This window comes from Panthera uncia, chromosome B1, assembly GCF_023721935.1.
Source record: "Panthera uncia isolate 11264 chromosome B1, Puncia_PCG_1.0, whole genome shotgun sequence".
Taxonomy (NCBI): domain Eukaryota; kingdom Metazoa; phylum Chordata; class Mammalia; order Carnivora; family Felidae; genus Panthera; species Panthera uncia.
The window spans coordinates 171,391,476-171,407,500 of NC_064811.1; the positions used below are offsets into that span (position 1 = coordinate 171,391,476).

At 40.2% G+C, this 16,025-nt stretch overlaps 1 protein-coding gene across 2 annotated transcripts in view; it reads right to left on the reverse strand.

Annotated features, from left to right (window-relative positions):
* The window catches only part of NRG1 (neuregulin 1), a 1,105,519-nt gene that overhangs the window by 434,754 nt on the left and 654,740 nt on the right, over positions 1 to 16,025 (reverse strand). The gene's annotated exons all lie outside the window — the stretch shown is intronic.

A 16,025-nucleotide genomic window follows, 5' to 3' on the forward strand; every position in this document is an offset into this window, starting at 1 on the left:
TACGAGCCTTCATTACTGCCTTCAACGTGTTCTCGAAAGTACCATTTCAAACTCAGAAGATACCGCAAATCCTTCAATACCTTATTATTGCCCCACCTTGTGGCCTTGCCTGGAGATCGTTTGTCAAAACATCTGAGGTTGTCCTACTTGGTGAGCAAAAATCAAATGGACTGTCTATGGAACTGGAAGACAAAATATGTATAGCAATTTTGATTTCGAGAAGGTTTAAAAAACTGGAAAGAGGCCAGTAGATGGTGGAGACCAGAGGAGGAGCTCAGCTCAGCACGTGTATTGGACTGAAATTCAATTGAATTTTCCTTTTCACTGGACAACCACGCACCTCAGAAAAGGCAATTCTCATGGGTGGAAAGGAGCAGGGCTCAAGTGTCATGATGAAACAGAAGCAGGCATTCTGCTAGCCTCTGGGGACACAAAGCCAGATCCATCCGCCACACAGAGCCCCGGTGCTTTCTATAAACTGCAAAGCTCACCCTATGATCCCGTGTACAGAACTGTCCCAGAGCTTCCATGGCACAAAGAAAATCCCAACTTTTACTAACTCTCAGGCCCTTCGTTATCTACCCCCTGACTTCTGCTAGTACATGCTACTCAGCAGCCAAATGGCCCTTTTTGAAGTTTGGTAACTCACCACACCCACGCTTCCTTCCCCAGGGCCTTGCACTTGCATTTGCCCCAGATCTTCATATAACTGGCCCCTCCTTGCATGTGAAGTCTCTGCTCAAAGCCACGTCTTTGGTGAAGTCTTGCCTAACTGCCCAGCTTAAATCAGCAGGTACTCTGCTGGGTATCATAGCTGCATTTTCTAAATGTTTATTTATTTATGAGAAAGAGAAGGAGAGAAAGAGTGAGTGAGTGTGGGGCAGACAGAGCAGGGACAGAGGATCTGAAGCAGGCTCTGTGCAGGCAGCAGAGGGCCTGATGCAGGGCTTGAACTCACAACCATGAGATCATGACCTGAGGCAAAGTTGGACGCTCAGCCAACTGAGCCACGCAGGTGCCCCCGTAGCTGCAATTTTCTGTTAGTTCCTCACTTGCTACCTTAGTTGTTTGCTTTCATTTAGCTGTCTTCCCTTCTAAAACCTGTGCTGCTGGAGGACAGGTCTCACCTGTCTTGTTCACCCCATCATTTCCAGTCTCTGAAGAGGTGCCTAGTGCATAATAGGAATCTAATAAATCTTTGTTGAAGGAACGAATGATGAATGAAAGGCACAGCCTTTTTCCCTGAGCACCTCAGAGTCAGGCAAACAGAACTGAGGAAGGTGCAAACAGAGCTATATCCAGCATGGTCTAGGAGCACAGAAGAGGTACACTTCGCCCACTGAGGGGTTTGGGAAGACCAGGCAGAGGAGAGGCTGCCTGTGCTACATCCTGTGGGCTAGAATTAATGAAGTTAAATGAACAGAGATGTTCCAGAAAGGGGGACCAGCATGAGCTACCAGTGGAAACCGGAAACCTCCTTGAAGTGGATGTGAGGAGAAGTCCAAGGTTGCTAAGGGCAGGAGGTCGAGAGTTCAGGAGCACACGTGCCACGGACTACATCACACTGAAAAGCTGAGACCTTCTACTGAGCTTAGATGATTAAAACAGGCAAGAGTTAGCCAGACCTGAAATGAGGATTAAACATTATTGTTACTTATTTTTATTCCAGGGCTTGCTCTCTTTACCTCGTTCCTTCTTATTCCTGGATTAGGGAAGACTCTCGCTGAGTGGATTCTAGAAAACCAGTCACTGGACATCAGTGAAGAAGAAGGTTGCCTTTTCTTTTCTTCCTCCAAACCCCTACTAAAGGCACTGGGTCAGTGGCAAAATATACCCCGACTCTAATTTTCCTCAGAAATTAAGTGGACACATATTCTGGTCAGATTTGTCCTTACGAGATCGACAATCTCTTTAAGCGCATTTCATTCCTGCACGGATACAATGCTTGTGAGCAACATGATTCAACACTGTGCCTTTTCTGCACCCCAGAAACGTTGCCAAAGATTTTAGAAAGAATGGGCATATGAATAGGATATCAGATAAAAACTTTTGTTGAAACAAGTTCTTTTTTCTATGCATTCCATTCAAAACAACAGAACCAAAAAGTCAACCCATCATATATTATATAAAAATTATTCACAAAATGTTTGCCTTGTTTGAAGGCATTAGCAACATGCTCCTCGTCTCCCCCCCACCTCCCCCACTCTCTTCATTCATGAAACTGATGATTCACACCAGTGCCCTGCGGAGAGTGGGGCAGTGGCTGGTCTGAGGCAGCCCACCTCTCCTACTCATGTGGGAAAACAGCCCTACAGTGAATCAAGTTCATTGAGCAAAACTAGGAGAAAATATTTGTCTGACAATCCAACACGCCTCTCTCTGTGCTTGTCCAGACAAAACTAGGGTGGACTTAACATTTTTTTCCTTTTTGTCAGAAATGCGTGTATAAAATTGTATATTTTCACAAAAGAGCGTCAGTCGTGGGGATTTTCAAGCTCCAGGATTAGCGTCATCACAGTTGGAACAGAAACACAAAGTGAGCTGGTCATGTGTACCAAACTTTAGCAACTGTATATTAGTTCTCTAGAAAACGGAAACAGTCCAGCAATATTTACATGTTTAAGGCCTGGAGGGAGTCCACCACGTTGATGAGTTTTGAATTGCTGGAAAAGGTATTTTTTTTTAAATGGCGGAAGGAAGCCTACACCATCAGCAGTCAAGAAGGCAGCCATCTGGGGCACCTGGGAGGGGGGCGGTGCTCAGTCAATGGAGTGTGCAACTCTTGATTTTGGCTCAGGTCATGATCTCATGATTTGTGGGTTCAAGCCCCACACTGGGTTCTGCACTGACAGTGCAGAGCCTGCTTGGATTCTCTCTCCCACTCTCTCCGCCCCTCCCTAGCTCACTCGCCCACTCTCTCTCTCTCTCTCTCTCAAAAATAAATAAACAAGCATTAAAAAAAAGAAGGCAGCCATCAGAAATGGAAGACTGTGAGACACAGTCTCAGGAGTCTAATGTATCAAAACTCTTCAGTGAGGTGTGGTAGAGGGAATTATTCAGAGGCCACAGAGGGGGAAACAGAAGTCTAGTACATTCAACCACAAGACTGGTGCACTGCAAGACCCTGACTACTACTCTCCTCACATCATTCTCCTCCAAGGGGACACCACAGCACCAAGGGGCTCAATGTTCTGTTTGTTTTAGTAGGTTTTTACTGCCCTACTACAAGAGAATGATTTATATCAAAACAGCCAGGGACAGCCAGGAGCACGTTTTTGTGGTGGCAGCTACATCGGGAAGACCCTGGACAAAAGTAACCGTGCATGTGAGGAGTTAAGAAGAGAAGGAAAGGACATGTGGAAGAGAAGCACCAAGCCCACAACAATGCTTTGAGGCTCTGGAAATGTACAAGACCCAGTTAAGGGTGCTGAGCTGTGGGAACAATAGGTTGTCCTTGTATTTAAAGGAAAGAAGACCTACAAAGACATAACAATGAGCAAAGCTGAAGCAGTTGGGATCAGAGAATGTATGAATAATCAATATCTGGCAGGGGAAAGGATGAGATAGTGTCTAAGAGAGAACATACTTTGGAGAAAACAATAACTAAATTCAGATAAATGGAAGAGTGGCAGCTCATATGGATGCCATAACAGCGAAGGTAGAATGAAGAAAGTATAAATGAATTTTAAAAATCATTACTGTCAAATAAGTTAGGGTTTTGGAAAGTGAAGGAGTCTGAATTTATTATGTTTATTAAATGGAGAATAAGGAAATCTAAGCTGACACAATCAAGTTTCCTTTGTAGGAATGCCCACTGGCAAAGTGTGACCCAAAGTTGAAAGCAGGAAAACAGAGAACCCTTAGAGAGAGATGGGAGTGGCCGGGTGCTGGTTGAAAATGGAGGATGGTTCCCACTTTCCAGCCCAGATTACAGACGCAACCTCACCCAGTGTTGTCAGGCTTGGCCAGCTGAGCAGCGCTGATAAACCTCACATATCTATGACAAGTTCTGGGGCTGGGGAGGGTTTACAATCAATGTCAGAAAGGTCATGCAGGTTGTGCCGGTGGTTTCTAATGTTCACAGATACAGTATCGAAGGAGGCATGTCAGCTGGGGTCAGACAGACAGATGCTGGGAGGTCATTACAATGTATGAGTGCCAAGAATGCCCCAGGGTCATGCTCATTTCTTTTGCCCCTAATCTTCCCCTACACGCACACTCAAGCTACCCTCAAAGCAAGTCAACACCGATGGCAACCTAGACTGTACTTTGGAAGTCACCTGGTCTAACATCTTTATTCCACACATTAAAGAGACCAAAGCACAGAGAGGGGAATGATGGGGCCATTTCCACGTGGGAAGAAATGGCATGGCCAGCTTTGGTAATTCCGATTGTTTTCTCCAATGCTTTCCCACTATATAACATTGCCACTTTTACTTAAAATCAATTGGTTTTACACGCAGCCCTCCAAGACAAACACTTCTGAACCACACAGGAAGGGTGACTACTCAGTCAGCAGGAGGGGTGTGGCTGCATGCTTTCTCTTTGCTGACTCACTTGCACGTTCTGACTGTACACATTCCAGAAAATGCCTGAGGCCCCAGATTTTCAGGTGAACCACCCTCTTCCCACTTCTCATTGGCTACATAGACACTTTTGATTTGAACAAGGAGTGGTCCTTTTTACATCAGGCAGGTTGGGCCCCTTCTCTTGTCTTCATCTCTAGGATAAAGAGGGTCTCCTTTAGACATTATTTCCATGGAGTGGTTTCCTTTTGCCGTGAATTATCAATGGATTCCACAAAGGGAAGTTGAGCACATACGGACAGGTTAAGATACTTTTAAAGAAACCAGAAACATGCCCTGGGAGGAGCCCAGCTACACAAATGCCCCTAAAAGCATTATGACATCTGCACAACCTCTGTAACTGGGAAGTATGAATAACGTTTTTTAATGTCTCAAAAGCTGCCCTGTATTAAAATCCTAGTAGGGATTAAAATTTCAATTAAATTTAAGCCCTCAGAGAAAAAGAATGCTCTAGAATAGAATGATAAAACCATAGACCATGAATCACTTGGCTGTGGTCCTTCAATTAATAAAATCTTCTCTGGCAGCACTTTTAATTGATTAATTGATTGATTGATTAACATTTGCTCCTGCAAAAACATTCCTCTGAAAATTAAGGTCACAAAAATCAGGATCAAACTCAACCCTCCTTTTCCTATCACTGCAAAAACATCTTTATCCTATTTCTTACCTCAACTTGAAATAGAATCAAGGCCTTCCAAAGGCAGAGATACAGAATTAAATGAAGAGAGGGAGAAAAGCATTATCATGTATTTGTGGTCATACTCTTTAATAAACCGTAGTGTCATTTACCCAATTCTTTGTCATCCAAGCTCAACACAAAGCCCTGAACCTGTTGATTTCAATAATGGCTTTATGGGAAGGCTAGTTGATGCCTAGCCCAGCCGTAGCGGACTCAAAAAGGGAGTTCTGATTTAATTAATTTGCATGTTTCCTTAGGGCCTATTGGAATGCTAACAAGTAGTTAAATTCTTTCCCTACTCAACAAATCATTATTTTCTTCTTAAGGAGATTTTACTTACAGTTGACACAAGAAAGAAATTGGCCTGATCTTTTCATTTGCCAGTTAAATGCACCTTTTCCAGTATAAAATGTGATTTGAGTCATCTCCAGTGAACTCCCATTGGCAACAAACATTTATAAATGCATACTCTCATTACTCATTATGTCCCTGCTTAAAAAGAACCTGAAATTAAATAATGACATAGAAACTTCCTTTTTTAAAACACTTGCTAAGAAGAGTTAAGGGTCATATAAAACTCCATGCCCTCTATTCAGGTTATGCTAAGAAAACAGTTCCTAGGTAAATACTTTGAGACTTCCATGATTGGAGTGTTCTAAATACAGAATGAGGGCGTTCTGCGTTTGTAATGTTTTCTAACATGTCACATTGCGTGCTATTTTCTGATCAGGAATAACACAGATGCATTTGGCAGAAAGGGTCACTTCCTAGAACAGGTTCATCTTTTGTATAAATGGCTGGGTCGTGGCACATCTTTCACCCACGTGCATTGCGTAGCAGTTTACAACTGTGCAATCTTCTGTGTGACTCAAAAATAACACAGACGGCCTGTCGGTCCCTGAATAACCACTGAGTTACTTTCCTCAAGGAACTTGTATCTAAGGCCTTATACGTGTCCCAAGTGTGTCTTACTCTAGATATTCAAAGCTAAAGCTTTAACAAAATGACACTTTCGGAAAACTACAACAGTTATTCCTGACAACTGGGTGGCATTCTTGAATCAATTGCAACCTCCACTCTGTACTAAAGTAATGTGTAGCATTTCCAGATCATAATTTCATTTTTCACATGTCCCCCAGGCTTATATTTCCTTGTGTTATTTACTTACTCTACAGTGTAAAGTGTCTTTAGGGATGTGCATGGATAGAAAGCCTTAACTTTGAGGTTTTGGTGATATTTTAAAGATTAATCTGTTGCCCTGATGGGAGGTAGTCAGAGAAGAAAACCAAAATTAATCCTATGTTTTTCTCTTGATGAAGTACAATTATGAAAATAAAATTTGGCGATGCTAACCCTGTGAGAATTAGCTCCTCTTTATTAATAATTGTTCCACTTTCTCAAATATCTTGGTTATCTAACCTCATCAGAAGTAGTGTTAACAATCATAGGGTGTTCAATCTTACATCACAGTGTTTTCTCAGCTTTGTGATGAGTCCTTCAGGACTGATCCTAATTGGAAGTCATAGGGAGCATGTATGTGGGTTCTAGGTAAAATCTTCTGGCAAAGAAGGTGTGGGTGAGGCTTTATGAAATCAGATGAGGTAGCTGCCTGTCACAGACTCTCTCTAAACTAACTGGTGCTCATCCTGTTCAATTATTTATATCTTCTCCATCATTCAAAGTGATTCAGTCTGGAGCTTGTTCTCTCATCATGTAACCACTGAAATGTAATTGCTTTAGGGAGCTAATTAATATCATTTCTTTCCTCCTCTGTCTCTGCAATATCACATCTTCTGTCCAGTAATCGTTCTACCACTTTGACTTTAAAGTAACTTTGAGGTTACTTTCTAGAGTGGTGGTCTTTACTAATGAATTTGGTTAATATGCAGTTATATTGGATATAAAGTCTTATTTTTTAGGGTTTATTTCTCCATGGGAGCCGAATTTATCTTCAATCTTCAACACTGTTTGAGGTCTATGTTCCTAGACAGAGCAAACAGGTTTGTTTTGTTGTTTGTAATTCTTAGGGAAACAAGAGGCCCAGGGATTATTTAATCAAAGAGAACTTCCCGTTAATCTATTTATATGGAAGGTGAAATAGTATAGAAAGGAAATGCACTACTTTTTTTTTTTTAATGTTCATTTGTTTTGAGAGAGAGAGACAGAGAGAGAGACAGAGCATGAGGGAGGGAGGGGCAGAGAGAGAGAGGGAGACACAGAATCCGGAGCAGGCTCCAGGCTCTAAATTGTCAGCACAGAGCCTGATGCAGGGCTTGAACTCACGAACTGCGAGAGCATGACCTAAGCCGAAGTCAGAAGCTCAACTGACTGAGCCACCCAGGTGCTCTGAAAGGAAATACAATTCTGAGTGATCTATACATAACTTGTTAAAATGTTAAGAGCTATGGTAGCTCTGGGAGAGGAGAATTTGCTAATCCTCGCCCTACAGTGGAAATGGCATCATCTCCATACTACAGATTTTAAAAATAGGTGTAGAAAATGAAAGCCTTTGCTAGGTTGGGCTCAAGGATAGATGGACAGTAAGAACCATGAACAAACTTCCTCCGACTCTGGAGTCAATCCTGCTAGGCCTTGATTCAGTACTACTCCAAGTTTAAGTTGAAAATCCTTGCTTAATAGATTTTCCAAATTGGAGACATCTTCCAGCTTCATTTCATGCCAGCATAATTTTAGAGAACAGTACTATGTAAATGAGCTAATGAATAATAATTGTAGAAATGACTACACGTGGAAACACCAATTAGCCAATAAATTCACTTCATTAGTCTTAATAGTTTCTTTTGCTCTTTAAGATGCTATTTAATACTTTAATGTTATTGCATATGCACTGCATATTTTAAAACCTTTTATTTAAATGATGTCCTTATAGATTAACTAAGGGTCCTATTCATTTAAAACTAAATCATGAATTACTTCACTTTCCAGTAGCACTGTTCACAAAGTATTCTAATTGCATTGCATGTGACTGCCTATGGAACAGATGGTTTTTCCTTGCAAAAATGATAATTCAATGTGATTCATCCTAAATGGAGAGAATTCTATGGGTCCACTCAACTTTGCCCTTCCAGGTATTTTTGTAGCTATGATTTTGAATTGACTAGATTTGTATGATCTCTTCTACTGCCTATGCTATTAAGTGAAATGTTGCTTATAGTAGTCTTAGATGACCTTTCAGCTGTGGGCCAATTCAGAGGTAGCACTAAACAGGAGATCATTATAGAACTTCACTCCAGTGTCTACCTGCCTGGACTCAACTGAGATAAACAGCCCTGGGCAATGACTCCTTCCTGACAGATGAGTCCTATGTGCCTGGAATCCCTGCAAAGGATCCCAGGAAAGCAGCAACTGTAAGACAAGCCATCGAGTATTGTCGTTTCACCCAACACCTGGTTGCTGCCTTTTCATATACTTCCCTGGTATTTTGACTTCGGTAACTAATTATATATTAACCCCAGACACCATGCCTGGCCTCTGCTTGGAATAAACTGCATTGAGAAGTCTACTATTTAAGTGATCCTAAGCTGAAAGATGAACTAATAGGTGAATTTCTTTTAGGGTCTTACTTAGACCTGAAAGGATGGCCTTTAGTTACTGCCAAGCCATTTTGATAGATCACTCAGTAGATCACTAAGAATTTGCTTTGGTTATTCTAGGATTTGACAGGGCGACCTAGAAATTTTAAAATTACATTTTGGATAAATACAAAAAGGCAGAACACAAATTGAATACAGTCTATGGTAACAGAAAGGTTTTAAAAATATGCATTAAAAATAAGTCTAGAAGTAAATATTTCACAATGTTTGTTTTTGGATGGCAGGATTTTGAATGTTTCGTTTTTTTATTTTTGTGAATTTTCCAAGGTTATGTATACTAAGCATGCATATCTTTTACATTAAGAAAAAAAAATGAATAGCCCACATAATGGCAACATAGACATTTCTTTGTATTAAAGAATGCTCTGAATGTTCCTTCCTTATGCTACTTTTTCCTATTACATCCCCTTTCACAACAGAAATTAATATGTTAGCATACACATCTGCCATATAGATACACATGGTTTCAACATATTACGTTCCTGCTTACAGACTTTCAATGACTGCACTGCCATAGCCAGGAAATTTGCACACGTTCTGGCCAGGACTCCTTAATGTTATGTGGCTCCACGACGCATCTTATTTCCATGGCTTGCCAATGATAAAATTGGTAAGGCTAATTTCTATGTATATGTACTCATGGCAGTGAAAGTTGGTGAAGGGGTTATTTTCACACAAGAAAACAATAGAGCCCTTTAAAGTCCTTTCCAATCACTTGTCTTCCCAGGACACAGAAGGACCAGAATGCCATCATAATGTATGCCTTCCAACAAAACATGCAAAGAACATCGCTGAAATGAATTGTATTTGAGGAGTCTGCCAGAAAGCAAAATCCTACTATCAGATGTTAGATCTCTTCAGCTGTTAAACAGGAGGTTGCAGGAATATAAGAGACTCATCCCCATCCCTGTGCACTAAGAGCAAGGGAAACTGAGCAAGAAAACAGCGTGAAGCAGTATTTCCTCCCCTTCCTTTCCACTTTCCTACGCCCTCTTTAGCGTCTTTGCAAGGCCAATACCCTAATTTTTCTAGATGCGTTACAATGGAGCCAATTTTAGACCCATAAAAAAAAAGTGTTCCTTTATTCTGACATGTATTATTCAGGACATTTCTGTATGTGTAAAAAAAGATATCGCTATATAATTTGGAGGAAATTTCACAAATAATGTGAAGCCTTATCAAATTATAACCATCTTTGCTGACAGTTTTGTCTTAGTTTAGGAATTACACTATCCCTGCATCATAATATTGTTTTTTTTCTTTTTTCACTATGAAAATCAAAGCAAGGTAACTATTTATTTATTTATTTATTTATTTGTATTTTTTTAAGTAGGCTTCCGGCCCAGCGCAGAGCCCAATGCAGGGCTCAAACCAAGGAGCCCAACACAAGAGTCACACCCACAACTGTGAGATCAAGACCTGAGCTGAGCTCAAGAATCAGACACTCAACCCATTGAGCCACCCAGGCATCCCTAAGTAAAGTAACATTTTAAACGATTTCAATACCACTGGTAGTTAAAAGGATGCTTAACAATAACAACAGCAAAGAGAAGATTGTAAGTAATCCAGTACTCTCAGAATTGTTAAAGAGTTCTTATTAGTAGGTTTTAGTTTGGGAATGTTAATATTTTTAGTGTTTGAGACATGTTTTGAGGCATTATATGACTTCAAATATAAATGAGTCTTCAGTTCATATTGTTGCTATTTTGGAAACCAGCACAGTTTCAGCAGCATAACTGCAGAATACCGTTCGTTATTAGAAAACATAGCAGTTAGGAGAAAAACAAAGAATTAAGGATCTGCAAAGAAATGCAAATGGTTCGTAAATGATACAAGCCTACCCAAAGCCTCTGCCGACAGTAATTGGATTTGGTTGACTAGTGCTGGGAGCAGAGCAAACAGATGTTAGGTGATGGAGCAGAACTTGCTCTTTTCAGTTTAAACAACCAATTATGAGTGGATAATGATGTGTGCAACTGGTAGTCACTGGAAATGTTTCCAATTCAGACCAAGTAATAAGAGTAAGATGCTAATATATTTGATTCTATACAGGGTTGAAATCCTGATGTTAAAAACGCCATTTTTTTTTTAAGTAGGCGTCACACTCAGCGCAGAGCCCAACGCGGGGCTTGAACTCACGACCCTGAGGTCAAGACCTGAGCTAAGATCAACAGTCGGATGCTTAACTGACTGAGCCACCCAGGTGCCTCAAAAGAGCTATTTTAAAACAATGATGGATCAGGTGTGCATTGATAAATTGGATTTTTAGGACACTTAATGGTAAGTTTTTCCCCACTTGTATAAATTATGGCCAGACACTAGTTTCCTAATAAATAAGATGGACAGCTGTTTGCAATCTGGCTACCATGAGCAGCCAGGATGCATTTTAAAAATCTTAATTCCTAGTTTAGAATACTCAGGCAATTGACTAAAATATCTTCCTAGGAATCAAACAAGTGATGATGTCAAAGTCTTAAACACGCCTTAACTTTTTATTTTCTTAACGTGTCTGGGTATTCTTTGACTACTGTAACAAATTACTACAAAGTGGGTGGCTTATAACAACGGACTGTACTCTCTCACACCTCTGAAGACAGAATTCCGAAATCAAGATGTTGGCCGGGCTACTCCACTGGAGGCTGTAGGGGAGGATCTGTTCCTTGTCTCTTCCAGTTTCTGGTAGCTGCTGGCATTCCTTGGCTTGTGATCATATTACCCCTTTTTTACTCTGTCTTCACATCACCTTCACTTCTATGTGTCTGTCCCTACACTCCTTCTGTCTGTCTTATAAGGATACATGTGACTGCATCGAGGGTCCACCTGGGTAATCCAGGATAAGTGTCTCTTCTCAAGTTCTGTAACTTAATCACATCATTTGCCATATGAAGTAACATTCACAGGGTCTAGGGATTTGATATGGATGCCTTTGGGGAGGCCATTTTTTTGGCCTATGCACTGTCTTTATTCCATTACTCCTGAATATGTGTTCAAGTCACTCTAACTCAATATACTCATCTGTGTCTCTCAATAGAGTGTGGGATATATTGTCTTTTCCTCCTCATTCAGTGTCATATGTTCTATTATTTACCATATGAATTATGGCATTTAAGTTCCTCAAGTACTTTACTTGTTGCTACTACTAATGAGAAAGAGAGGAAGAATTGATGGAAGAGAGGACAAGGGAAGAAGAAGGGCAGGGGAGGTGGAGGGGAGAGATGGAGTGGGAGCATGGTAAGAAGGAAAGACACCAGTTTGCTATGCCAACCGAGTCAATACTCAGTAGTAGTCACTAATCGGCAGTAGTGTGGTAATCAATAATAGTTGCTGAGATGTCCAAATCAGAGTTCAGATTTTTTGTTCCTCTTTCGTTTTTGGTGGTTATGCATTTAGAATCTATGATGCACAGTTTTCTTCACATTACCTACTATACAGTTCAAGTCACTGGCATTTACTACAAGCAGATAGGGCATTTGTAAATGTAGTATTTGCAGTGAAATTCAGCATAGGTGGAATAATCAACTTGATTTAATCTTTTGCAAGGATGGAATAGACTGATTTTCACTTGGTTATCTTGATCTTTTATTGACATGAATAAAATAAGTAGTTTTTAAAAAGTTTATTTCGAGAGAGAAAGAGAGAGCGAGCGAGCATGAGCGGGGGAGGGGCAGAGAAAGAGAGAGAGAGAGAGAGAGAGAGAGAGAGAGAGAGAGAGAGAGAGAATCCCAAGCAAGATTGTGCTGTCAGCACAGAGCCCGACCCAGGACTCGATCCTATGAACTGTGAGATCATGACCTGAGCCAAGATCAAGAGTTGGACACTTAAACGGACTGAGCCACCCAGGTGTCCCAAACAAGTAATTTTAAGAAGATAATAAAATTGGAAATTTTAGGTCTATCCATTTTTGTAGAGAGTTTGGAGGGGGAGGGATGGTGTCCCTGCTTTGGCCTCCCTCTTATAATGCATGTGTGCTGCCAGTGATAGTTAAAATCTGGGACTGAATTGGTTATTACTGAGGATACCAATCCTCTTAGCCTATAATGAATAGCTGTCTTACTGAAAGCTTATGCTATAAACTTCTATAACTGGTGCCGGTAGGAAGCCTCTAAGCAACAATGAGTAGGTATGCTCATTTTCTACTTGATATTTCTCAATTGTTGTTCACTTTGAATTATTTGCCATATAGGATTAGGAGTGGATAAAAATTTAAGAAGCCCTATTTACTTTAGAATTAATAGGCTCAAGAGGTCACGCTGATTCATTCATTTTATTTGAAACTTTCCAAATCTGTATCAAGGTGGTTTATAAACAAACAGGAATTGAAAGCCTTATCTATTAGATAGTCTATAAAAGTCTAAGGGTTCCAGGCCAATGATTTTAAAGTGTGTGTCAGCAGAATCCAGTGAGGGTTAATTTTATATGTCAAAATGACTAGGCCCAGATATCTGATCAAACATTATTCTAGGTATTTCTGTGAGCGTGTTTTTGGATGAGCTTAACATAAGAGTGGGTAGACTGAGGAACACAGAATGCCATCCCTAATGTGGATGGGCCTTGTGTAATCAGTTGAAGGCTAATCTAAGAACATAAAGGCTAACCAACCCTCTTACCCCCACCTCCACCTCCCCTGAGTAAGAGAGAATTCCTCCTGCCTGCCTGCCTGCCTTGAATGGGGCATCAGTTTTTTCTGCCTTCAAATTCAAACTGAAACACTGGCTCTTCCTGGGTGTAGAACCAGCTGACCTTCAGACCAGAACTACACATCAATTCTCCTGGGCCTCCAGCTTGCCAACCACAGATTCTGGAACTTATCAGCCTCCATAATCATATGAGCCAATTCCTTGTAATAAATCTATATCTATATCTATATCTATGTCTATATCTATATCTATACCTATATATCTATATCATCTATAGCTACAGCTATATCTACATCTATATCCATATCCATTATCTCTATCTCTATTTCCACACATATACATACTTTTGGTTCTGTTTCTCTGGAAAACCCTAACTCAAATACACTTGGAAGTTGTCACCATAAAACCAGGCAGAGTCTTGAGAGATATTCATAATTTAATCAGATCTCAATGTAATAGCCATACGAATAGGTGGATAAGAAGACCATTAAAAAACAAAACAAAACCACACAGAAGAGAATGTTGCCGTAAACACAGTAATTAAATCTAATCAACCCATATGACTATGAGGGTGGGGGTTTGGGGCTTCTGGTATAAGACTTAGGAATCAGCTTAAGTTTGGTATAAGACTTAGGAATCAGCTTTGATGCAGTATACATGCTCTGCAAGATCACTTCATTTGAGGACACTTAACAGAGTCACTCACTGTAACAGGGGTGCAGTTTGGCTCTTAGGGTTCTGTGTTAGAACCTAGTCCTCATTCAGGCCTGGTGGTTCTCTGAGCCTCGAGAAATCTCAGCACGCTGAGAAGGCAAGTCCAACAGTTACGATGGAAGGGAATTCCCATGATGCGTAAAATGCCATTGATGGGTAAGCATCCTTTAGTCATGGTAAGATTTAGAAGTAAGAAGAGAAATATGTATGTAAGAAACAAACCCACGGTATCCAATAATTTTGCAGTTAAGAGTATACATTTAATGTTTTATCTACTTGTGATTTTAAGCCAATTAGAGTAACAGTAAATTGGAATTCTCATTCCAATTTTTAATGTCATGTAAAAATGATTTAGATTTGTAGTTTTAAGTTGGAATCTAATCAAATTTACATACAAATTTAAAACTTTAAAAGAACTTAACAATAATCATATTTCATACTTAGAAGTATTTAATTGATGAATTCTTCAAGTATTCATGAGGATCTCATTTGTTAAGTCACACAAGCTAAAGTACCGCAAAGGGAATTAAATGTATTAAATTTAGAATTAAAGCTTTATTTAAAAATGTTTAACTACATTTGAAAATGAGACAAAATCATTAATCAAAGTTCCCTTAAGAGTCATTTTCAAAACTAGCTTGACTTACAAACAGGCTGATAAGGCTTGTAAGCTGAACTCAAAATTTTAAGTACGGCTATGATTTTGCTCACGTAACTTCAATGGTGGCACTGTCTAGTTTTGAAATCAAAGTAACCTCTGACTAGTCTTTTCTAGGCATAATTATTGTCCGCATTTGCCCTTGACAACAATCCTGCGAAGTCCCATTTTGGAATTAGAGAAACAAGATGACTATTCTGGAGAACGAGCTTGGACCCAGCTCTCCAGGACCAGCAGCGAGGTAGACTTGGTGAGAAGTCAGCTGATCTCCTCCTGTCTAGGCTCTAGGTGCACAGAGATCAGGAATCCTTCCCTCAGGATTAAAAGGTATAAAGGCAAAGAGCCAGAGAGCCACTACTTTCCGAGTGTCTTAGAAGAAGTCAGTGACCAATAAGAAATCACAAAGTTAGAGAGTGTCAATTTTTGTTATCTGGGGTGCCATCAAGAGAAAGAAAAGTGAAGAGAAATAATTTGATACTCTTCTTTCTAACTGGAATTCAGAGAATTCCAGGAGCTCTTCGAAGGGAACACACTGGCAAGCACAGTTCCTCTGTCCTCGTAGCTAAGTTTGTTGAGTGAAAATTTGAGAGTTAAAGCTAATCATCAGACATCGCTATGAAGGATCTCAGTATAAATAGAGATCTTTCCCCTCTTCTGCAGCTCTTCAAGGAAGAAATAAACAAAACTAATAGAGAAGAAGAAAGCAGAGGTCACATTTTCCTTTAGCTAGTGAGTGGTTCAAGCTCTTACTGGGATTTTCCATCTTACCAGTGGGTCTACTTCCTTCTACCGGCAATTCAAAAGGAAATAAGGAATCAGGATTTTCAAAGATTTCGCTGTGGTTCAAGGATGGTGAAGAGTATGTCAAAGTGACTTTGCCCAGGGAAGAGTGAGCATAAGTAAAATGTAACAAAGTTACTTTTTTGGATGTGAAGGAATTTTGACACCTAGAATCAGGCTCTTCTCAGGAAATCCATGAGAATCTCCTTATTGATTTCATGATGAACTTGCATCCCAAACAAAAACAGAAACAAGACAATGAAGGCTTGTAAGGGGAATGTTCTTTTTAAGTCAAACTGAAATCTTTATTTTCTATGGATTTGTGACACTCTATACGTCCTAGGACAAACTATC